Below are 25222 nucleotides of genomic sequence, written 5' to 3'. Positions count from 1 at the left end.
TTTTGTTATAACCTTACCTTTTCTGAGGAGAGTCAGGCAGAGATTTGCCAGTAACTTGAAGATCCATGCAATTTGCTACAATTTTCATGTGTAGCTTGTACCTCTTCAGAGCTTTGGAGGTTTTTTACATTTCTTATATTTTTTCCTCAGTATGACAAGATAGATAGAAAAGTATTATAGACTTGAAATCCCTTCTGCTCCTGCCTGTTACTGTTTGGGTCAATATTTAAGTCTTTATAGATATAAAAATAAATGTTTTCATGGCAATAGTTCGTAGAACTATTCAGTGCTGCCTTTCAGGTTATATTACTGATTAGCTAGAGATACATGAGACCACACTTGGAAAAATTTAACAATGGAAGAAAAAGGATGTGAAAAACTGGCTGAAGATGACATTTCATTATCTCAGAATGGGATATATTTTATAGTTGAATGAAAAAAAGAAAAGCCCATAAATGTAACTTTGGGAGTTTTGGTGATAGAAATGTTATTTTCCTTGTCCTGTAGTAGTTTGTGCCCTCTCCATATATACTTTTGATCTTTCACCAGCCTAGTAGAGAAGGGTTTCTACCAACCTGCTCATAAATATATAAGTATGGCTTGTAGTACACAAAAACCACAATTTGTTCAAGTGTTATCCTAACTATTCTGTGAAATATCTAAACAGTTGCTTAAAATGGGTTTTACAAACTCTTACACTGGAATGGCTAGCTCCAGTGTTAGGACATTTTTTCACAACTTAAGTATTTTTCTGTACTTCATGAATCAATCTGTATTGCTGCCTTTGACTTACACTTCTCGTGCTTTTGCCCCAGATAAGAGAGCAGCTCTTTGCAAAAGCGAAGTAATTGCTTTGTTTTAGATAAGTGAGTGCACTATACAAGTAACAGATGTGTAAAATAGGGTTAGATTGACTGTTGTATGAGAATTCTTCAGCGCAAGTGGAGGGAAAACAGCCATTCAATTCCATCCATATCATAGAAGTATAAGCACTGAGTATGTGTAATATTACATACTAAACTCCAGAATTATCAACAAAAGTGACTTTCAAATATCTCAAGTATTTTAATTCCCTAGCATCTAAGAATGAATCAAGTATGTTATGCTACTTTTATGTGAATATAGTAATGTCAGAGTGTGGAGAAAAAAATATAATGTATAATGCTTACCCTTAATTGTATGAAGCTACAGCGCAAAGAAGAATTGGTCTAGACATGCAATAGTTTGACAAGGATGAAAAGTAATGTGAAAGTGTAAAGTATTAGTACAGCTTGAGGAGCATTTACTTAATTCAGCAGTGGAAGTATTTGTGCCAGCCCTTCCTTGTCAGGATTGGGGCCAAAGGTAATCTTATTTGTTCGTGCAGTGTCAGATTTCCATATACATTATTTTTGGGTGTAATCACTGCATGTTGCTTATTAAGAAACTTCTTCTTCATAAAATTCTTCTTCATAAAATTTTCTTGATGGAGCAGGATGGTGGACTAGATTTTATTTAAGGTTTCCAAAAGCATTTGATAAGCCCACTTGCCCCCAGCTTCATTGTAGTTTGTTTCAGGCATGACCATGTAAGTATTTTGTGCTATTTGTTCCAGTGCTTTCAGGTATATATAAACAAGAGTATTTATATGGAATGTATACATATTCACTTGTATGTGTGATATATGAAAAATATAAATGGAATAAAAATTAGGTACTCTTTTATATAAAATGTTATTTGATATCTTGTGAAATATTCTTTGTATTAAAGTGGATAAAATAACATCTTAAGGCCATGCATGATCAAACATGATGCTGCTGTTTACAATTCATTTCCATTTCTGGACTTATAGTAAGTTAGAATTAAGTTAGTGTTTTATTTTTTTTGTGGGTTGCCATGTTCATATAATTCAGCCTTTGAATGCCAATTATGTGTACTTAATCATTTTTTAAAATGCAGTATTTGGCAACTTATTTTTTTTTCTAATGTGAACATTAATAGAATACTTTGTGTAAACTTCCCCTATTACTTTGTACAGAGTAGCAGTAGTTTTAACCTAGATTATTATTAAATAATGGTTTACCTCACAGAGGGCTTGTGTATAGTAATCTCATTCTAAGATTTTGTAAGATCTCTGATTGGTGAGGACATTGAAGAGATGTCACAAACTCTCTAATAAATCAAGTTTCTCTGCTCCAAACCTAAAGATTGCAGTTGTGTGACATTCAAGTCTTCAGATAAAAAGCAAGTAACTGGAACATATATAAACCAGTAATATAAATATAGACTCTCTACAATAGTATGAATTAAAAGAATTAGTATAATTGAAGGAATTAGTAGAAGCAAATGTTGTGCTTGTGGTTATTTCTGCATTGGGGTTGATGTAAAACTCCAGATTTCCAGAGAGTCTGGAAAAGTTTCTGGTTGTTTAAAGTGTCTTCACTTGAGGTGTTGACAGAAGTCGCTATCTGCTGCCTGTAGACCTGGAGGGAACCTTTAGCAGTTCTGGGCATTCAAAGGCAAGTGGGATAATGTTTGTGCATCTATGCAGGTGAATTTAAATCTTCAAAGTGGGAAATTTGGGTTGATAAGTGAACTCTAATCTTCCTTTTCATACCATAATGCAAGTATGACATCATCCTATTTTCAGAGTAGTCTGGTGGTTTTGGCTGGTTCCAGCATCTCTTTCCCTGGCAGCACAGGCAATCCTCCCTAAGGAATAAATAATTTTGATCCAGGTTCTTCATCTACCTCACTTAGACAAAGCCAAAACACCTCTTTATATCTGGCCTTTGAAATATGGTGCATGAATGCATGGCTGACTTGTTGTGCACTGATTTTCTTGAGTAAGCACTTTTATTTACAATTTGTGCATTTTCTCCTGCTGCAGTTTCCAAAGAACTTAATGGGCCCTTACTGACTAAACTAAGTGCAGGTTTTGCAAGCATCTGTCATAAGATGATGATCCTGTAATTCTTAGAAAATGCCAGAGCCTGCAATTTCAAACAGGGTACAAAAAAATCATAAAGGACTAACAATCCAGCACTACACCTTGCAAACCATTCTTAGTTAATCATTGTTAGTGGGAGTAGGTTATGAAATTAGGGAGCATCTCTCTGAATGTATCCTACTTATTTATTTGAATTTTGTAAAATATGTAGATTTAAAATACAAATACTATATAAAATAGTTGCAAAATTACAGTAATGTCTCTGTATAATAGTTTTCACCCATCAGAATCCCCAAAAATTTATAAATGTTGTGGAAAACACCATGAGACTATTTCGTTCTTATTGAAAACCATCAATTGTGCATAGGTGGCTTGGTTCTGAATAGGGTTAGAATGTATTGTCACCTGCTCCTATGTTCTGAATTCTGATAAATTGATTTGGCTTGATTCACACTATCTGTTTTGTTGTAATATGTACATTATTCTTGACTTTGACTATGGAGATGACTTTTCTAGTGTAGCATACTTGTATCAATCCAATTTATTGTGAAGAGAGTTTCATCAGTAGGAAAGTGTGACAAACAACTGTATATTTCTTCCTGTATTTTTCCCTATTACAGGAAGGCTAAGCATGTGATTGGTGTTTGTGGTTTTTTTGTTTTGTTTTGTTGTTTTTTTTTTTTTTTATAACAGTGAACTCTAACTTATTTAGACCTAGCTTGTCCAAATGCAGGTAAAGTCGTAAAATTTTAAGGGCTAGAGAAGGAAGGACAACATCCTTCTGTCTTGTGTGACTTTTGCATCCTCTCCCATACCTGAATCTTTCCTGTGCTCCAGAAGGAAATGATGAGACATAACTGAGATCAAGTTCCTTTCCCTTTACCCTTCCTGCTGCCTCTTTCATATGGAAGATGAGCCTTAAGAAAAATCTCTGAAGTTTGAGTCCCACCCTGCTATCCTGTGTGCATGCAATTCATCATTTTCTTTCTGTTTCCCCAAAGGAACCTTACAGTAGATAGAAACAAGGGTTGTCTAGGATGGGCTTTAAATGAGTTTGTGGTTGATGATTTTCAGTGTAGTCCCATCCCAAGTCCTTAATCTTGGCAGATGTCCTGCCTTTTTAAGATCAGAGCCCCTGCATTTGAAAGACCCCCAACAATTACCATGGCTATCTGTATTTTTAGTCTATGATGCTTTTGTGCAAACTTAGGTGTGTATGGAGCTTTGGGACCTCAGGTTTATCAGTGAGGTGAAGCTCCAGCTGAGCATCTTGAGTGGTCCTGCTTCAAGGGGAATGTTGAACTGTGCAAGCTGCAGTCCTACCTCCGAAGAGGAGCTTCTAAACTGCACCCCCAAGCACCTCATCCTTTCATATAGCATTGTGCTACTACCTTCCTATGTCCTAGAGATTATTTTTTCACTTTTAGGAAAAACTGGTGCCTGAAATTTTACTTCTGAATATCCTAGAAGTTAAGTGTTTAGAAAGGTGACTTAGGATTTTTAAAATGTAATCAGGGACTCGAGGAAAGAAGTAGCTGGTGACACAGTGGGTTTGCAAAACAGATGAGCCTCGGGGCCTATAACCAAGATGCTTTGGAGAGGTTAGACTTATCTCAGTGAACACCTCTGTGCCTCTCGTATCAGCCCAATTCCCCACTGATGGTTCTGTGCTTGTATTTCATAACTTTACCCTCTTCTTAGATGGAAGATGAGTGCAATAAATTGGTCTTCTGTATAATGCACCTATTTTGTTAGTGGTTTTTGGAAGGTTCTAGATTTTAGTTTTGCTTTTGTCTTCAGGACCTCAGTAATTTGAAACCTCACTTTTAAATTCTGCATACAGCCATTATTTCTTATCATGAATTTTCCGGGAACACTCTGTTTGCGCTTGATTGTACCACAGTTAATGTACTAAACAAGTTTATCAGAGTGGCCTGGCTTCTCGATGGATATAACCTTGGATGGTTCCAAGGAGAAATATTTCCTTAAAGTCCTAAAAAGTGAGTTGTTGGAAATTTGGCACTCTGATTAAACTTGAATAGTTTAATGCTCCTATTCCATTATTATTAAATTTTTTTTTACTTTTTTTTTTTTTTTTTTTTGTTATCACTGTTTTTTCTGAAGAAACAGTCAGGACCTCTACTAAGTTCTGTGGTCACAGAAACTGGTTGCTTCAGGCAATGTGGATTTAGCTGTGTCCTCCGTTTTATTCAAGGGCTGCACAGGTGAAGTTCCTGAGCCCAGCAAGCTGAATGAGAGTTTGGGTGTGAGGAGGATGGATTGTGCTGGGCAAGGTTACAGGATGTTTGTAACATGGCTACTCCAGACAGGATTTCTGCTGGGAAGAGAGCAATTGGTTATTTCCAACCAAACAAAACAAAACAAAAAAAAGAATTAAAATGTAAAAATTTCTCATAGTTCTTATTACGATATTTTCAGACATTGTAGTGTGTGTGTGTTTAACCACACAACTTAAATCCCAGGAATACCCAGCAGATGGCACTTTGATCAAGTGTGTGTTTATTCAATTTATATAGGACTCTAAAAAGCCTTAAATATTTAACCAAATTCAATAAAACTCTGTTCATCAAATCACATGCTTACAGTATTTTCAGTACATTGAAATGCATTAAACAAGTAGTCTAGCTTTCTGTGGTGCTTGTTTATGTAAAATCTGATTTTTTGAGTCTTGACTTAAAACCAGTAAAATTAGGATGAAAGTTTATCAGTTCTTGCAGTAAACAGGGAGCCTAAAATAATCTTAAAAAACATTGAATCAATAAGCAGCAATTTCATGTTGTGTTGTACTTGATATTTGTGAACAATATATTTTTGTACAAAAGCCTGTCTGTTTTTGGGGTAGCTGAGAAGTGATGTGTGAGGGGCTCATTATTGTTTATATAGAAATAACTGCATGTTTATGCATGTGAAGTAGAAATTATGGTATTAAAGCAGTAAGTTGGCCCATGCCTCTATCTCTCTATTGTACTGTGAAGAGCAATTTTTATACCATTCCATTATAGTTGAACAGAGGTAAGTGTAATATGCACACTTAACCTCTAAAATACAGAAAAAAATTCAACTGCAATGTGTAGTTAAATACTGCAGCAGAATTCTTTATTTATAGGTTATTATGGCTCTGCTGTTTGTTATTGTTATTACTTAATGTTTTTCTATCCATCATTTCCCACTTATTCATGAACAAACTAGAAATAACCCTTGCTCTTGTGCCTCTTGTTAGGGTATATGTTGTATAAACCTCACATGATAGCTCTTACTGGTCACCTAGTCCACTGTTCTACAGCACTAATTGTCATCATGTGGTAGTTACTGATGACATGTAAAAGAAAATTAAGAAGAAACTTAATGAGACAGGGAAGCTGTGTAACCTCACTGAATGAAATTAAATCCATAGTAATTATTGCAAAAGCAGTGCAGGGTAATCACTAGGCAAAGACTATGAAAATAATTATTTTCTTTTCCCTGAAAGCTTCCTTAGTTAACTGCAGTAATCCAGGTAGTTGATTCCTAAATAAGTGGACTTTATTTTGGCCAAACTGTTTCTTAATTTTTAGCAATGTTTGTTTTCACATAGGACCACTTCAAATTCTGAAAGTTTCTTGTTCTTCTGTAGACTTCTGTGAAATTGAATTTCCAAAGGCCTTTAAAATGGGACTTTGGTCTATTTTCTTGGGTTCTGTGTTTGTTTCCATTAAACCCTTTATTTAAGTGTTTTACTTACTTAAATATTTCTTTAAAATGCTGTCGTTACTTAAATTCTAGAATCACAGGGACCACTGAAACAGAAACAGATTGCACCCCTTCATCTGAAGGGGAAATAGAACACTCTGTAATGGCTGTGGTATTCAGCCAGATTAGAAACATTCAATTAGTGGTTCAACAAACAAATTATCACCAAAGAGAACGTAATAGAGATGGATTGGATGGGCTTTTTCTTCTGTTTTTGTTAACATCCTATTTCCCCAGTATGATTACTGCCCAGGTCAGATTTACTCTGCATTTCTGCTGTTTTTTGTAGACCTGACCCAGCCACAGTTCTCAGTTATGTGATTGATTTCCTGTTTGATGATAGGCCACTGGAAAAAATGCAATCAAAGAAAACATGCAGATTTTTTATTACCTAATTTTAAACATTCTTGGTTGTGCAAAAAGTATTCAAACGGGATATTTCCTACCACAGGAACCCTTGGAAGTGCTCCTGTTTTCATTAGAGTTCTTCAGTTTGTGTGAAGAGAATACAAATCATCTTAAAGTGAAAAAGAACTGTTACTTGTGTTAACAGAATCCTAGACTCAATCAATATTATCTGATCTGTTACAGATTGGGTCTTTCCTTTGGCACAAGAGGTGTTAATATCTGTTATGCAAGTCCTAGCCTCTTGTACAGCCTGTGTTTGTGTTTTCTGTTAGTCCTGCTCGATTTTAGGGCATGGAAAGGAAGACTTTCATCACTGAAATACACACAGTAAAGTAATATGATCAGACTCAAGCTTGACACACTGAGTAATCTGTGATATGCTAACATTTCAGTATCATGTTAGTATTGCATTAGACTAATATGACACTAATACAAAATGACAGGAAAAATGACTAATACAATAAGACTTTCATATATTACTTTAGGGCTGCCATATCTGTCCTTTTTAATTCACCTGAAACCCTGTTTAAATGCAGAATGAGAGATGCATCTAGAGTATAGCTGGGGAAAAAAACCCATTTTAGGAAAAAGGCCATTTCAAATATGGTGTAACATCTAAGATGGAAATAATCTTACAACACTTGTGCTTTACTTACTGAGAATGACAACAATTTTTCCAAAAGGATGCAATGTGGTGGTTAACTGTAATAATTTGTTTGAATGGTTGGTGCCTATGTTGTTTATTGAATGGAATTTTGTCTATTTGACATTAATAACAAAATATAGTTTCAATGGAAGGGGCTGGAATGCATTCATGTGTCTGGGAAATCAGTCATGAAAGGTTGGTTCTAACAATGAGAGTGCTTTTGCAGACTTTCTTGACTAATCCTTCCACCTTCCTAAATTCCACAATAAAAAGGATGAAGCCAAGTAGCTGTACTTTGAAGTGTGCCCAACTTCTGTTTATAGATAGTGCATGCAGTTTTTATGGTAAACAAGGTAACCCTTTTCCCAGCTGGCCATGCTCACTTTTAACTGTCCTGCAGAGCTGCACCTCTGCCTGGTTTCACATTTACAATGGGTTGCCTCAAGCAGCTGATGCACATTACTGACTTCACTGCTCTTCCTGTGTTCTTACTGCTAGAATGGAATGGGAACATAAATTCAGAAGCTTAAGTTCTAGGCTAGGCTCTTAAGACATGTTCAGCTAGTTGGGCATGTGGGTGTATGTCTGAGTAATCAAAGAATGAGCTGAAGTGGAATTAAACATTTTTTACAAGGGATGTGTCAAGTAAGTCTCAAGGCCTGTAGGGGTTTTAGATATTGTCCCAGGGCAGCACAAGAACCTCAGTGGAAGTCAGAAAGAGACCCACATGTTTAAAAACAAAATGCTTTTTATTCTTCCTTTTGGCTGCTACTTTTGTGGTAAGTAGAAATGTGAAAGATAAGAAAGATCGTGAGCTTTATTAGTAAACTCAGTTCCCTTACTGCTTGCTGAGGACCAAACACACAATGCTGGGAGATGACCCTAAGCATCTTTTCAAATGAAACCAACCCTGAAGGAAGTAAAGATGTTCTTCAATGTGTAAGCAAAGGTATGGAAAAGTATCTAGCTTATATTCCCTTCTAGATGGGATTACTGAAATCAAAATAGTAATGCTGGTGTCTAGTTTTGATGTTAAAACTTTAAAAAAGATGTTGGTGAACTGGACTTTCAGATGTTGTATGAATAGCTGGGAAACGTGACTTTTAAATGAATTGATATTGTATCTTTCTAATACAAAAGGAACTCCAGTATTACTTTATTAAGAATTCAAAATTCCACCCAACAATTTACTTAATGCTTTTTCCAAATTCCTCTTGTGCTCTGTGTGTTTGTCTAAATAATTACTGTGCTCAGCAACAGAGCATGAAGTAGAAAATTGGAGTTCAGAAGCATATGTAAAAAAGGAAATCTGAATCTGTTTGTTTTTTCCTTAAAATAAAGTTTGTGAGCTGATGTTGTCTCTTGCCCAATGTGTTCATTAGTAAATATATGGTGAGATCATAACAATTTTGGTATCATCATAGGTCAAACTCAGGTTTTGTCAAATGAGACCAAAATATGCCTCCATTTATGGAGTTTATAGGCATAGTTACAGATAGTGAATTTGTAGGCAGAGTTTTGGAAATTAAAGGAAGCAATGATGGATTACTTTACTACCAGGTTTTAATCAAACCCACAGCACTATTTTAATGTATTTCTGACTTCTTAGGGTTGAGAGTAAAATAAAATGTGGGTTTTGATGTTGTACCTACTGCTAAGTAGCCCTTAATGTATGTTGAACAACGTTGTGCGTGTGAATTGTTGGTGAGCTCATTGGCTTGGAGAACTTATGTGGAACCTTGCCATGCTTAATGTGCTGGGCAGTTCAAACTCAGCAAACTCAAGATTTAGAACAGCTGTTTGTCTAAGCTTCCGTTCAAGTTTTGAAATGAAAGAAACTCTGCAGTCTCTCTCCCCAGGCAATGTCTTCCAGTCTCTGTTAATAGGAGGGGTTTTGTTTGTGTTTAAGCTGAATCTTTCTCATTGTAATTTAAACCCATTACTAGTCTTGTTCATGACGAGCATGGAGAACAGATTATCTTCTTCTTTGTAAAACAGTAGGGGGTTATAAATGTGTCCCTTTTTGTACAGAAACTTCAGGTGAGAGTTTGAGAACCCTGCAGTCCCATTCTTGCATACAGCCTATGTGAAACTACAGGGAAGTATCTTTCTGCTGCTCTCATCAGTATGTAAGCAATGATTCCCTTCCCAGCATGAAGATACTCATGAGACAGTGGTGAAAATTAATGTGCATTATCACTGCTAGCCTTTTAACAGGGAGCTCTCCATAGCTATTTCTTAGCCTATGTTTCTCAAGGATAGGAAGACCAGGAAATGGAAATGAAGGGTTTTTCTAATCTTCCCAGCTGAGTAATTTTCACCAATGAGTAACATCACAAAAAAGGTATTTTGAGCCAGATATTCTAATATCTTTCTTGACACTTGATTTAAGACCAGCAGAAGTAGGAAAAGTGGAAAAAAAAAGTTTTTCTGCAGAGAACACATTGGATGGTGTGATAGCATAGACTTGTGGCTACTTTGTATAATTTTGTATAGTATCCCACAGGACAGGGGAAGTTGTAAGCCTTGTAAAATAAGTTTTTTGTTTCTAAAGCTATGATTCTAAGTTTTTAACAAGATGTCAAGTGCTTTCAAGTTTTCTAGCTGTCCTGCAAATATTGCCAAGCTAAAGCATCTTCAGCCTTCCTGCTATATCATGTATGTGTAACATGGAAAAGGCACATAAGTTGGTTTTTTGTGTGTGTATGTATTCTGTAGCGTTTCCACATCATATTCATGTTCTGTACCCTGTGGTAGTCCTAAGAACACAACAGGATGATTTCTGGGAAAGCCAGTGATAGAGCTGGAGTCAGGAATTAGTGTGGTCTAATAGGGAATACCAGTCATGAGGCAAGAAGCTGATGTGGATGTTACAGCTGGGTAAAGAGACAAAGAACTGGAGCACCACTGAAGAGCAATGTGTGAGTTTTGGTGTTTTCATGCTGCTTGTGAAGGATGTGACCTAAATGTTATTAACTCATTAGGAGACCTACAACATGTGAGGCAATGGCTCTGCACAGGCTTCCCATTGTTCAGCTGCTTCTGCTGAAGGCAGAGGAGCAAGGCTCATTAAAGTATCGCATAGAAGACAGAGAGGGTTCATGAGAAGATATTTCATTCACAGGCTTTTCCTCCAAAACTGAGGGCTGCAAATACTGGATTGTTACAAACAAACTCTTTCAACAGTTGATGGTTTCTCAGCAATTCCAGTTTGCTCCATCTCCTGTCTATCAATGTGAAAGAATAACACAGTTATATTATCCTTCTGCTTCAATTCAGAGCTCTAAAGAGAATATTTGTGGTTTTTGAAATGTCCCTCTTGATAACATTATCGACATGGAACTACTTTAAATAAAATTTAAAAGAAAATGTTCTGTATACTTAGTCTTTTGCCCTTCCAATTTTTGTATTCGATCTCTGGGTTAGTGTTGCACTGGAGACTTATTTGGCTTCAAAATAGAGAACTTTTGAACACTTATAACGGGGAGAGAGAAAATAAGGATCTTAGGAACTGGCTTCTGTTACAAGCTACTTTATCAAAGTTTTATCTATGTAATTTCATTTTGCTTCTTTACTTAAATATTTATTTTTAGTTGTCTTCTTACTTTTTCTCCAAACATTTTGGTCAGTATTTGAGAACTCAACTTGTGTTTGATGAAAAAGTATTGCAATATAAAATACTTAAAAGTTGTTGTCATCTCATCCTATGCCCAGAAGGAAGGGTTAAGGACTACTGAATTACTGTGGGGCTGGTGACTGCTGGTACAAAGCAGATGATGCGCTGAATTGACAGCAGATTTCAGTAAGTTCTTCCCCCTTCTACATACTCTGTCAATTGAAAGTTACTAAAACTAAGTCAGTACTGGCTCATGACCCTGATGACTGTTTGTTGCTGGGTGATCTGCATATGTTGATTTGCTATTTATGTGAAAAGTAGTATTTTCTTAGACAAAGACAACCTTTTAAACTCTGATTTATGTATTCTTGAATTTTTTTTTTACATGTACATTTACACTGACTAGAGTGATGGTGACAGTTAATGCTTGATGTCCCTAACTTATTAATTTCCTTGCTTTAAGTAGTAAATTGTTTAAAAATGTGCTAGTTTCATGTGTTGTAACTCAGCAACCTCAAACAATTGTTGAAATGTATTTGCTTATAGAACTTCATGCATATATGACAAATAAAAAAAGTAGTCGAGAGAGATTTGTGATTTGGTGTTTTTGTTTTTTTTTGGTTTTTTTTTTTTTTTTTTTTTTTTCCTGTAAGCCAAACTGATTTTCTTGCCAGTACAGCTCAAAATTGTCTTCTGTGTCATTGATGTTTGTCTGAAGAGATGGCAGACTACAGTACTCAGTTACAAGAATTAACTCCCATAATTTCATGCAAATTCCAGTTCCAGTGTACAGCTCCTTGTTGGGCACCTTCCACTTTCTTTTTACCTATTTGTCTCTTCAGGTGCAGTGTTTGACAGAGCAGATCCTATGCTGTGCTTCCAGAGGGTTCTGTGTAATGTGGGATGGAATAGAAGGTACTTCCAGTGTACACAGTGAATCTTGGTATGGTGGATTGGTGTCTTCCTTTTTCTAGATGTCAGTAGGCTTGGAAGGATTTGAAAAACCTTTATTATGCAATTGGAAAGCTTTCTAATATTGACTTCAGAGCTTTGTATGTGTAATAATAATTTTCAAACAGCTGTCTTCTGCTTGTATTTTAGAATAGTTGTACTGGGAGGGTGCAGTCTGCTTGTCATTTTGCCTGGTTAGCATCACTGGAATCCATGGAATTCATCTGCTTGATTATGCTATAGAAAAGGAATGTTTGTCTTGTTTCAACTGTAATGGCCTAGACATAAAAATGAGTAAAACCTTGAAAATAGAGAGAACATTGTTAATTATATTATAGGTAGGAAAAGCAAAACTGCTTTTTGGAGTACAGAGCTCTTGCTAGAGTCTAGGGAAGGATTGTTTCCAAAAACATGTCAGATTTTTCTGGCTGTACTAGGTCATGTAGTAATAGCTATCACTTTTCATTATGAATGAGGGGAAAAAAGAGCAAAATTAGCTTACAGTTCTATGAAGTCTGTTGCATCCTAGGTTTAAGTCTTCCAAGAAAACTGAGGCTACTTTCTTGTTTAAGTTTAAGGAGGTGGCTGTATTTTTTTCAATATCAAGGCCTTAGGCTTTATCATGCTGATGAATAACAATGAATTTTGACATCTAAATCATTAGGAGCTTTATTTAGTTTTTCAGTTAATAAACAGGCCAGGAAAAAATGCCACCTTCTGTCTGAAAAATAATGTACAAACATAAATTACGAAATGTTTGCTTTGCCTAGGTATTTGGTGTTTTGTAGCCCAGAATAGTAATGTAGCTGGAAGACCAAATAGCAAGTGATAAGTGCCTAAGTAGTACCATAAATCACATTTTAAAATACTGCCAATATGTTCTGTAAAATGTATTTCTATGGACAAATGGAGAAAAATATTAGAATAAAGAAATACACTGTGAAAATGGCAGTGACCAGCATCTTTACAGCAGTGTGTGGGGTAACTTAACTTTAACAGAACTGTAAAATGAAGTTCTGGTAGCAGTAGATTTGTAATATAGTACTGAGTATTTGCCATTCTGGGTTTGGCAATTTTTTTTTCTTTTTTTTTATCCTAGTGAAAATAAATCTGCTTTTAAGGCTTATATGTTTATGGAAATAGGTATCTGCTTCAGCAAAACAAAGCTCTTAATCTTCACTGGAGACTCACTATTTGTAAAGACATAATTGGGTTCATAAAATACAGATTATTGCTGAAGCAGAGGCCTAGATTTGAAGCCCCATTAGAGAGGAATGTGCTATCTTCTTTAATTTCACTCTTCTAAGATGAACAGATGAAAAAGATGTTTAATCAGGAGCTGAGCTCATACTCCTACTGTAGTCACTGGTGTGTTGTTTCATCTTTGAGTTATCATTAGGGGTCCTCAAAAGCCATTGGAGATGCTCAATAAATAGGTGGACTTCTGGAGAGCATTATGTTTGCCATGAGTTTCCTCAGGAGAGATATTCAAACATTCTGAAGTTTGGAATAATCAAATAATTACTTCAATCTTCTTTGGAAGCTGAGCTCTTATAGATAATACAAGAAAAAATTAACATTACTGGGTGTTCAGAACTTCATGTAATGTCCTTGTGTTGATTTAATGGATGAGAGATGTGTGTTTTTTGGATTTAACTTTTTGGCATTCAATTTATCTGACTGACACTATTGTTGCGCAAGCATCATCAATCTTGATGTCATCAGGGAATGTTTTTTTGCAGTAGCACTTCAGATCCAAATACCCCTGGTGCAGTTCTATGCAACTTTATCTTCATAAATTAGAGTTTACATGAAAAACTTCTGAAAGAGTGGTACAAAATATTGTTAGACTTAGACATATTGCTGATGTGATTTCTTTAAAAAAAAGTCAAATGCATGTTATCTGTCTGAGTGAATGTTAATTGATACACTTAAAGGGAAGGTTAAATCAAACTCTTTCAAAGATTATATTTCAGATGCTTCTGTGTACCCTGCCAAGTACTAGGCTGAATATTGGCTAGTGGGTGGTTTGTTTTAAATCTGCAGACATTTCTAGCCTCCTGTGAATCTTAAATTGAAACCTGCTTGATGTTTTGAAGCTTGCTGTTGATCAGGTGCATGGAGCAACAGCCTGAGTAACTGAACTGGGAGAAAACAAGACTTTTGCCAGAGCCTGAACAGTGTCTGGATTTGGTGTATCTGGTTGAGTTGACTGCCACTTGAGAATCAAAATTAAGTTCACTGCTTGGTCCTAGGATGCTATTTTTTTTTGTAATAACATAGTAGTTGATTTCATAAATATGTCAGGTTCTTTTTTCAAATGTAATTAAACCTTTCTCTAAATCCTGTCTTAAGAGAATGGAAACCAAAACCAACCGTGTTATTAGAACAGTCAGCTTGAGAAGTATGAATTAACAAAACCTCTCTTTGACAAAGACACAAGAAATCCAGTGTCCTCTTTAAAAAGAAAATGAGCTTCTCCTTATTCTGCATAACAAACTTCATATACTGAGAGTAACTCAACCATGTACAGAACTACTTGGAAATGTTTTTAATTACATCTGATGTTTCTGAACTTTAGTTGGCCATTCATCCCAATTTAACTTCAGAAGAGCCCTTACAAGTAAACAAACTTTTTATTTAAATGTTTCTTGTGAAAGTTAATGTCTGTACATCTACACCAGATCAAAGAAAATGTTTGTGCAGTGATACATAATCCCTGCTCTATGTGGTAATTTCCTCTATAACTGTAATGAATGTCATGGGGAGGGAATAATGTAGACTTGTTATTTTACTGTCTAAGAAGTTCCCCTCCAATCAATTAAATGCTGTTCAAGAGGTTTGGAAACCATCATTTAAGTTTCTCTAGTGTACTAGCTTTTCCATCTGTGCAGATTGTTGGATTCTCATGCAGAAGAGGTATAAAGCTGGCCACATTTGTTAGGAGACGACTTCCAGTGCAGGGTGAAGCTCGTGAAGACAAGCCTGCAGTCTGAGCCTGTGGTGCTGGCAGTGCCACCCTCTGTGTGTGCCCAGGGCTGTGTGTGAGCTGTGCCAGGTGAGGTGGCACCTGCAGACACACCTGTAAGAAGCCCTGTTAGAGGGATAGGGGCTGAGGTCTGCAGAAGGTGCAGGTGTGCCGACAGGGACAGCCAGGTTCTTTAAATCGTTGACACACTTGGGTACTTGTCCACAGGCCTGAGCAGACTTGTGAATTCTCTGGGGAGGGATTGGCTTTATGGCCCAACTACTACATTTGAAGGTGTCAACTTGTAATTCTCTGAGTGTATTCTTCTGTTCTGGTACCCTGATGATTAGCCCTCAATATCTGATGTCACAGTTGGTCCCTCCAAAGAATATCTTGAATCAGTAGCTTCACTAACCACTCAGTTTTTCCACCTGTGAAATTAAAATAATATTTAAATTGCCATTGTGTTGGAGCTTAATTGTGCAGTTTTTGCACAGCAATTTAAAGCATATCATGAACATAATGTGGATTATTTTGCATAAATTTACATCTGTAGCTTACATGCTGTACTAAGACTTCATGTGTGGGCAACAGGGCAGTTTAGGGCTGATGCCTCTGAAACTTCGTGTTTTAGGTTGTTTTATTGTTGGGGTATTTTTAGTTGCTTTGTGTTTTGGGTTTTTTTTTCCAAAAAATATTACAGTGAAAGCTGTGGACTCCACATCTTGCATCTGGCTCAGTGAATTTTATGATATGTTTGAGTGAGATCCTGCTGCAGTGTAGTAACTAGTGGTTCTATATTGTTATATATAAGGCTCTCAAAACTACTTAATCACTTTTACTTTTCAGCTTAATGGTACACAACAAGCTACCTTTAAGCTACCATAAGCTACCTTTTTTTCTGAAGTTGTTCATACCACAACAGGTATCCTATAACAAATCATTCTGAAATTCTGCCTTTTAAAAATATTTTTCAGACATTTGTAATAACTTGTGATATTGTGTGTTAATGTAGGTTTTTGGTTGGGTTTTTTGTTGTGGTTGTTTTTTTTTTTTTCTTTTTAAAATTTATTGAGATAATTAATATGATCAGGATAGCAGTGAATAAAAGAAAGTTCATCTGTGTTGGTGTAAAGTGGAACAGAATTGCTACAGGAATATAAGTGCATGAGTTGCATGGTGTTCTAGTGAATGAATAATACAGCTTAGAAATCACAGAAAGTGTAAAAATCAGCTTGTACCCTCAAAGTCCTAATTATGGTAGGCTGATGCTGTCCTCTATGGAACTACAAAATGAGCCAAAAATATATCCTGAGACTTTCACTGGTTCATTTCAAGTTTTTCTGTCTTGTCCATTAAATTATTTTCAAGTTGGTTAGAAATAATTGAGTGTCATTAGTTGTTTATTCTGTTTTTATGGTGGATTTTTTTCTGGCATTTGAAATGAACTTGCATTAAGAACCCTCATTATTTCATATTTTTTTTTCCATTGGAGAGAAGGCTCTGTCAAAGTCTTTTTTTTTTTCATGCTGACACCAAATGCCTTGGTGCCAACTTAAAGAGGCTGCATTGAATATAAAGGGGGTGTGCAAATTCCATTATTATCCCTCACTTTCACTGCTTCAAAGTTGACTCTCTTGCTGCAGATTCTAATGTGGAAAAAATGGACAAGGACTCGGGGGCCCTGCCTATGATTCCCAAATAATGAACTCAGGAACATCTGAGATGCATATTGGAAATGTCTTAATTATCCTTTTCTTGGGTGAGAATTTAAGTCAACAAGTCTGCTTAAAGGGGTGACAGAGCCACTTGATTACCCTGTAGCTGCAAACAAACCAAAGGTGGTTATGAGGAATCAACAAACTTCCAGAGGTTTCAGAGTGGGTGAGAATTTCTGTATCCAATTAAGTTTAATATACATTTCCTACTCTTTATATCTTGTAGGGTTTAGTAAGTGTTTTACTGATGTTAATTATAGCTGGACCAATTCTAGTGAATAATTTTACTAATTTATAAACATTATCAAACAAGAACACTTCCTGACGTTAAAATACAAAGTATCACTAAGAATTATTTTTAATGGGTAAGAGAGTAATAATCTGCCTCTTGCCATCATGATAAAACTGGAAAAGACAGGCTCATACTTGTAGAGTTTTTTGGATTGTACAACTTGTAGAAGAATACTTCTTTCATTTAAAGAAACTATTTAATTTTCAGCCACCCCAAAAAAAAAAAAAAAAAAAAAAAAAAAAGACAAGCCTCTATCTCACTGCTTATTACTTGGCATTTGAATGTGCTCACTACAGAATACTCCACAAGGTTTGCCTGTGGCTTATTTAAATGTGAAAGAACACATGTGGGTAGCTGGGAAACACATTTTTGCAAGCTATTATCTTTCTCTCCCCAATTCAGTAATTCCAAATACAAGTATGTTTGCCTGCCCCTAGGTAGCATTGATATGTAATTGCCTTTGACAGTTAGTTGTATTTGGCATTGTCATGAAAAACAAATCTATGAATTCTGTATATTAATGATAATATTCTTAGAATCATTTTTCAAGATCAATATAAAGAAGTTTAGCTACAGTGTCTCTGCATGCATGTAATCATCTACATCAGAATCCTTGAGGAATCACAATAACAGTGATTCATTCATAATTCACAATTGCCATTATCTGCTTTCTACATTTAGTATGTGGTAAAATTTATAGCTTCATTTACATTGTGTTCTATGAATAATAGAAGAAATACAGTGAAGACCATGGGAAATGATCTTGTTGCTGCAGATGCACTCTTAAGAAAATCTGCATTACAATGCAGCATATTGCCTCCTGCACGACAGATTCTACAGAGCCTGCAGCTGCAGTGGAGACACTTCAGATGGTCTTCATTAAACATAAACGCCTTCATTTTCATCTTCAAAGCAGCATGGTGATGAAACCTTGAATAAATTGCTGTAGGTAAATGATATAGTTGCAGCTTTTCCTTATCCAACGGCAGTATAATGTCTTCATTTGAGCATGCTCATAGACAAATAGGAATAGGAGTACTTAAGGAAGAAACTGCAATCCATTGAGGCAATTAATATTTTGATTCTTCACAGATAACTCACAATAGTATATGTAACATACCTAAAAATTTTTAAATGGGGGACAGTTCATTATACTGGTTTCAAGATGTAAGAGGTGAATAATGTCTTTTGAAAAGCCCAGAAAACCCACAGAACAAACCACCCAAACCAAAATGAACCACATTTAATTTTTTTCCGGGGACAAGCCTGAGGAACTGGTGCAGTACATTGATTTGAATGAATTGCAAACTTTAAGTTTGGTTGGCTTATTATCTCCTTTTTGTGCCAGCACCCAGCTAGTTATATGTTGAGAAACAATGACAAAAGTGTATGCTTTGATAGAAATAATTGACACACTGTCATTAAAAAAAAAAAAAATTAGCATGTTTCAATTTGAGAATTCAATGTTTTCTACACTAAAAAGCATAGTATGGATTAGTTTTCTGAAATATTATCCAGAGCAGTGTTCAGATGTTGAAGATGATGTCACAATTTAATTTCTGCTTTCTCACCATAACTGATCTTGTCTGTGTGCACCAAAAGCCTTTTTTTCCTTTTTTTATTTTTTTTTAAAACCTGTGTAAGGATTCACAAAGCTGTTTCTTGAGACCTTTGGTATTTTGTTATTTGCTTCTTCCCTGAAAGTATTGATACTCAAATTATGCTCTTATCTCTGTGATACACTTGCTCAATTGTGCTGGTTTTGGTTCCTACAATACTAGGCTTTATCTGGCTTTGCAGACATGTCCGCTACATCCACACTTGATCTTTAACGTGCCTGTTGCCAGGCTGCTTTAATTGTTTTTGATAATCCTTTCAGTGAAGTTCTTCGAGACAAATGAGACTTAATGCACTATTTGACTCATTGGGTAAAATCCATGCTCTGCATAGGTCAATAGGAGCTTTTCTACTGATGTCAGTGAAGTTAAGATATTGACCACTTATTTCAGTATTAAAGAGTGGCAGACTCAATACCAGAGCTGGTTTTCTCTACCTTGGCTTTTTGGAGCTCACCATTACTATTCAGTGAGTTCAACTGGCATGTAGAAATGTATGTGATATTTGATTGTATGTTTTATTTCTTGAAAAAACAAGTTTCTACCTGTTCAAGTTGATTCCATTTCTGTTGGCCAGATAGACAACTTCTTTTATTGGAACAGTCTGCAACTGGTGTTATCAGTCCTGCCTGTTGGGACTGGATACTTAGAATAGAGAAGACTCAACCTGTAGTCACAACCACAAGGAAAAACATGGGAAGAACTGGGGAATAAGCAAGAGTTTTGGTATGGTTGGTAGCAGAAAAATAGTGCAAGTCTGAAATCCTCTGAGGTGTGATGTGGCTCTCTGCTGTGATGGTTTGCTAGTGCTGTTCGCTGGTTTCACAATTGCACCTTTGCTGACAAGCCCATCTGGGTGTTGGAGTGATACTGCACTGGAACTGCTGGAATCCCACATCCCACTCTTGTTTCACCCAGACCTGTGCCACACTCTCAGGACGTCTCCTTCGGTGATGAATCGGGGCTGGGTAGTTAGAAAGGGTTTTGTCTTTGAAAAGTTATAATGAATGAAATGAGAAATCAAAGAATAGTCTCATGTTAAATTCCAACCCATGCCTCATGGGAAAATTCTGAGAATTCAATACTAATCCACACTTACAGAATTATAAGACAGAATACTGATGAATGCTAAAGAAAAATTAAATGGAAAAATTAACTGCTGCCAGGATAGTGTTTTAAATAGTGTATGATAAAGGAAGTAGGAGTCATTTGAGTTTAATGCCAATGAACCAAAATATTGAAGATATTACACAAACTGCCATTTTCTGCACTGAATGAGGCAGGATATTAATTAACTCAGTTGTTTACTAATTTAGAGGCTTGAGTTTGTAACTTATCACTTGCATTGTTTTTGTGTGTGTCGTCTACACTGTTCTGCCTCAGACATGTTTGCTTTAAAGTTTTCTGGGTTTTGTTTGTTTGTGGGTATTTTGTGCATGTGTAGTTTTTTTTTTTTGTTGTTTGTTTTTTGGGTTTTTTTGAGGAAGTTGAACTTCTGTGCCTAAATTTAACATATCTCCTGCCTGCTTGGCTACCTGTAAGTATGCAGTTTAGTTTTTCCTATTCATGAAACAGCTGACTTAAATTCCAAAATAATATGAAATTCAGAAGTTCTTTGCTGTTGTTTTTTGGTTTCAGTGCATTACTTCTTTTGGCAGATTTTGTGTGTTTGTGTTGGGGGGTTTATTTAAATGTTTATTTTATTTACTTTCAGATTATGTCTGTAGTGATTTGCTGCTCTTATAGATCTCAAAAGCATGACCAGAGAGAGACTGTGCCTGGGTAATATACCAGCATGTTGCTATTTGAATAACAGTGTTCAGACTTTTGATACAAATTTCCTTCATGACAGGGTGCAAAAACTCTTTCCAGCATAGGCTAAGTAGCTATGCTGGGACCACGCAGGTAGGATTGCAGGAGAAAAGCTGAGGCATAATCTTATTTTTTGATTAATTTTCTACCATAATTAGAATAAACAATTATTTTGATACTGTTCAGTATTGTATTTTAGTGATGTTCTCTGACTATGTTGAGTGATATGGAAATCTGTGGGATTAATTCAGTTAAAAAAAAAAAACCCAAAGCAGAGGCCAACAAGAGAAACTGCATTATAATTCTGTAATGTTGGTGGCATTTTTTGTGGTCAGTTAATAGATATATTTACTTATCTTATGAAGAAAGACACTGTAACCCAGCCATGTACTCTGGACTGCTGTTATCCACATGAACATTTAGGTGTTACAGCTGATTAGTTGGATTACTTTTCAGCAAATTCTCCACACACTCAGTAATGATATTGTCATAAGGTGCCTTGTTCTTTTCTTCCAATGGGCTATAAATTTGTGCCTTATCATAGTGCTGGAAGGTACAGTATGAAAACCTTGTGGGTAACACAATCATTAGAGAGCACAGCATTTTTTGTAAGATGGAAGGTATTAGCACCTTTCATGTCTGGAGTATTTCCAGCTATGCAATTAAGTTCTATAATTATCTACAGCAATTTGAAATGAATAACAGTAATCTTTAATGTCCTGTCATAAAAACTGATGTGTGCTGCTGAATTGCTGCTGTATTTCAATCCAGAAGTAGCTCCATTTTGCTCATATGTAGAAGTATATTATATCTACCTCTTCTGGGATTCTGAGAGTATATTTTGAATTTGTGATGTATAAAGTGTTGAGTTGTCATAAAATATGAAACATTGAATTTATGCTGTGTTTTTTTTTTCCTGATGGTACTTTTGCTTATTTATACTAAATTGTACATGGATGTGATAAAAACACATAAATGTTACCAGTTTATTATCCCTCCTCTCTTTTTAAACTCAATATATTCTATTATTTGAGCAAGGAATATTTGCTGTTTATAATTTATATAAATTTAACCCTTTTGATCTGCTATTTAAGGTTGTACCCCTATGTCACTGAGGGAAAACAAACAAAAAATGCAATGTTTAAAGTTTTGAAAAAAGGTTAAGTATAAGAGTACAAAAAGTCTTTGATTGTTCAAGACTAGAACATAATCTTACCTATTTGAGGTAGTGGTATGCTGTAGACCCAGAGCAGACATTTATAAATAGTTATTTTTCTTCCTGCCTTTTTGGAATGAGGCTCTAAAATCTGCTTCACCCTTTCAGATCTGTTTTCTCCAGGAAGAATTTGTTGCTTTATGGATTAAAGAAATGTATTGGTTTATTCACCTGTTAGACCTTACAATAATATTGCCTTTGGAGTCCACCTTAGTAATAAATCTGAGAATTCTGTTCTTCAGAATAAAATAATTAAAACAAAAATTGAATGTGCCAGAAAGCCTGTACTACAAACAGAATGGAATTGTGGGCTGTAATTCTCAATGTTTCAGTGGCACGATGTTCTATATCTTGTGAAGAAGAAGGATTTCATAATAAGGCTGTGTTTCACAAGGAACTTTAAATACAGTTTTCAAAAGAACTCTGTGGAACTAGGAACATACATTTGAATGAGGTATGGGAAAACTGCAGATTTGGGGAAACCCTGTCTCCTGCTGCCAGCCAGCATGTTTGCATTGTGTTACTGCAATAGCAGTTGTAAGTGTTTTTGAAAAAAGAAGCTGTATTTAAATTTTATCTTTATTCCATTGTTGAATCTTAAAAAAGCAAGCATGCTCTCTCCCAAAACATACTGGTATGTCCTTATGTGTTCCATTTTTCACTTTATACTCCTTTTTGTATATCTGTTGTGTCTCTGATAGGTGTGAAAATCTATAAAAGCTGTTAAGAGAAAAGAATTGTTTTAAGTTTTGTGTGCTACAGTGTTCTTATACTGTTTTCTGTTATCTGGCATTATTGCTAAATGCTATGTTACATGATAAAGTGCTACTGACTACTAGACTATTCTCTTCAGAAAATACTATGGAAAATATAAGATTCTCATCAAAGTTAGTAGGATTTTTTCCTCTAACTCTTTTGGTATGTTATATTTAGTTTTTAGTGAGCTGAAGTTGTCGAGGTTGTTTTAGTGAAGATAATTTACTAATTTATTGTGTTGATGGACCACAGTAGCACCTTTGGCAGGTGATTCCTTTATTCCTAGACTTGCTTTCTTTTCTGTCATCTTTTTGAGCTACAGTTTTTTTTCAGGTAATAAAATATGATTCTGCATTTTCATAAATGAGATACAGCTTATAAAAGGTAGCTCAGTTCTTCCTATTTCTTACAATATGTTACAGAATTGTTGTGTTTAAATCTGTTCTTCATGGAGGGATAGACAATATATAGTTATGCTTCCAGACTTGTGAATTATGCAGGAGATTTTTGTGTCTGTCCTTCAGCTTTTGATTTTAGAACAAATTGAGATGATGCACATAGCAGGTGATGCACTGTATTAACCTGTTCAGCTTAGGGAGGTGAGAATTTATCTACCAGACTTTGCATAAATGGATGTTTGTGTCATGGCTCTCCACTGGTCTTGAAAGACCCTTACAAATCTGTGCAGAGGTGGTATCACAATTATTTAAGCTGTAGAAGGAACTATATCTCCTCCATAATTCATAACACTTGATAAGGTCACTATTTTTTCTGTGGTGAGAATGAATGGGTTTTTTTTTTTTTTGTTGTTGAATCTGTAGCCATTTTCAATAACCTGGCAGCACTGGTGAGTAAAGTCTGGTTTTCAAAAGCAACCCTCAAACTGTACAGGTGTCTTCAGCGGGCCCTGTGGTTGGTCTCTTGGAATGTAATGCCATAGCACATGATCATACAGCCACATAATTAATAATATAAAAGACAGAACTTGGACAATAAAGACAAAAACAAGTTCTGGACTGACACAATTTCAGACTTGTCTAACAGCTGTCTCTCCCTTTCCCTTAGCTCTCTGCTGTTCCCAATGGAAAGAGGAAAAATCTACCAAACACTGCAATTTAGTCTTTGTCAAGACCAACGCTTGTAGTAACAATATAAAAGCTTCTGCAAAGGAATAGTATTTGAATTTACAAACAGTTCCTGAGTTCAAGTAATTTATTTATTTAATAGAAAAGAATAAGCTGGTTTAATGTGAGCTGTGACTAGAATTTTAATAGAGATGATCCTTGTGGGATGTTTTTTATAGTGTGTAACTAGTGGTGTTAAACAAGTGTTTAAAATCTCAGTCTCCTGGGACTGTTTTTTTTTTCCTTCACTTTCTTTCAACAGTCAAGAGATGCACAAAATAACATTGCTGTAAACTCTGGGACAGTATAACAACATACTGAGTGCATTGTGTGGGCTTCACACAAATTCAGGCGGTGTTTAAAACTATTGGGAGTCAGGAAGAGAACCCACAGAAAGTAGAGATGGCTTCTCCAAGTGGGAGTTAAATAGCTTTACAAAGGCAATGTGATAATACTGGCAGAATTAGTATTACAGTTGTGATGTTTTATATTTTTGTACCAGTCTCTCTCATCTTTAAATCTCTAATCTTCTAATCCCTGTCTAATATGCTTTTTCCAAGGAGCTTCTGAGAATCACTTTCCACCTTATGTTACACATTGTAAAATTTTGTTTCCATAACTTCTGTAATTTGTACTTGTATATTTCTAAGACTTCCCTGGTTCCCTGGTTTGTGTCCCTTCTCCATTGCCTTCTTCAGGCAGTGTTGGTAGTATTTCCTCTCACAGAACTGTACATTCTACCAAGCAAGAAAATCCATTGCTTCCCAACCCAGGTCTGTGTGTGCTGGCCAGCCTGAGAGGAGCAGTGTGCTGTTTATAGTCAATGAACACATTTAGTTGTGGTTTTGAATACATTTGCCAGATTAGGTAGGGTTAAGCTTTGTTCTACAGTTCTGGGAATGAGAATGATATCTGATTTGAGTATGATTCAAATACAGAATTTTGAAGTAGCCTGTTTAGTGAATAAGTTTCTCAATACACTGCTTAAAGAGAGTTTGGAAGTGATGTCATGAAAAATGCTGGATATCATGACTAGATATTACTGCTGGCTTTACTGGTAAATCTTTATCTCTGATATCAAGTATCTCCAAGATCTTGAGGTCTGACGATAAGTTTTCTTTAAGATGTTATGATTTAAAGTAGAGAACAATTTCAAAGAGCTCGGATCTTTTAAAATTGCTGATAAATAATACCATGAGAGCTGGGTTTGAATGCTTAGCATCCGAGAATCTAATTTTTTTTACTGGTGGGTTTATTGTTGTATCCGTTCTTAAATCTTTCTCATGGAGCATTGAGATAAGTAGGTTAAAATGAAATCTCTTCAATTTGGTGAATTGAACTGACACATTTTCTTCCAGCTCAATTTGCTATTGAAATATCTCCTTCTGAGGTGCCCTTTGCCTTATAAGAATTGTAGATT

The 25222-nt window shown here is 35.7% G+C and overlaps 1 long non-coding RNA gene across 1 annotated transcript in view; it reads left to right on the top strand.

Annotated features, from left to right (window-relative positions):
- LOC137481179 (uncharacterized) overlaps positions 1-24438 on the top strand; it is a 49156-nt gene extending 24718 nt beyond the window's left edge. The window contains exon 3 of the long non-coding RNA XR_011003372.1: positions 23744-24438. This is a non-coding gene — a long non-coding RNA (uncharacterized lncRNA). The remainder of the gene's footprint in view (positions 1-23743) is intronic.
- The last annotated feature ends 784 nt before the right edge of the window (positions 24439-25222 follow it).

This window comes from Anomalospiza imberbis, chromosome 12 (genome assembly GCF_031753505.1).
Source record: "Anomalospiza imberbis isolate Cuckoo-Finch-1a 21T00152 chromosome 12, ASM3175350v1, whole genome shotgun sequence".
NCBI lineage: Eukaryota > Metazoa > Chordata > Aves > Passeriformes > Viduidae > Anomalospiza > Anomalospiza imberbis.
The sequence above is the reverse complement of the archived record's forward strand: the minus strand, read 5'-3'. Positions and strand labels throughout refer to the sequence as shown.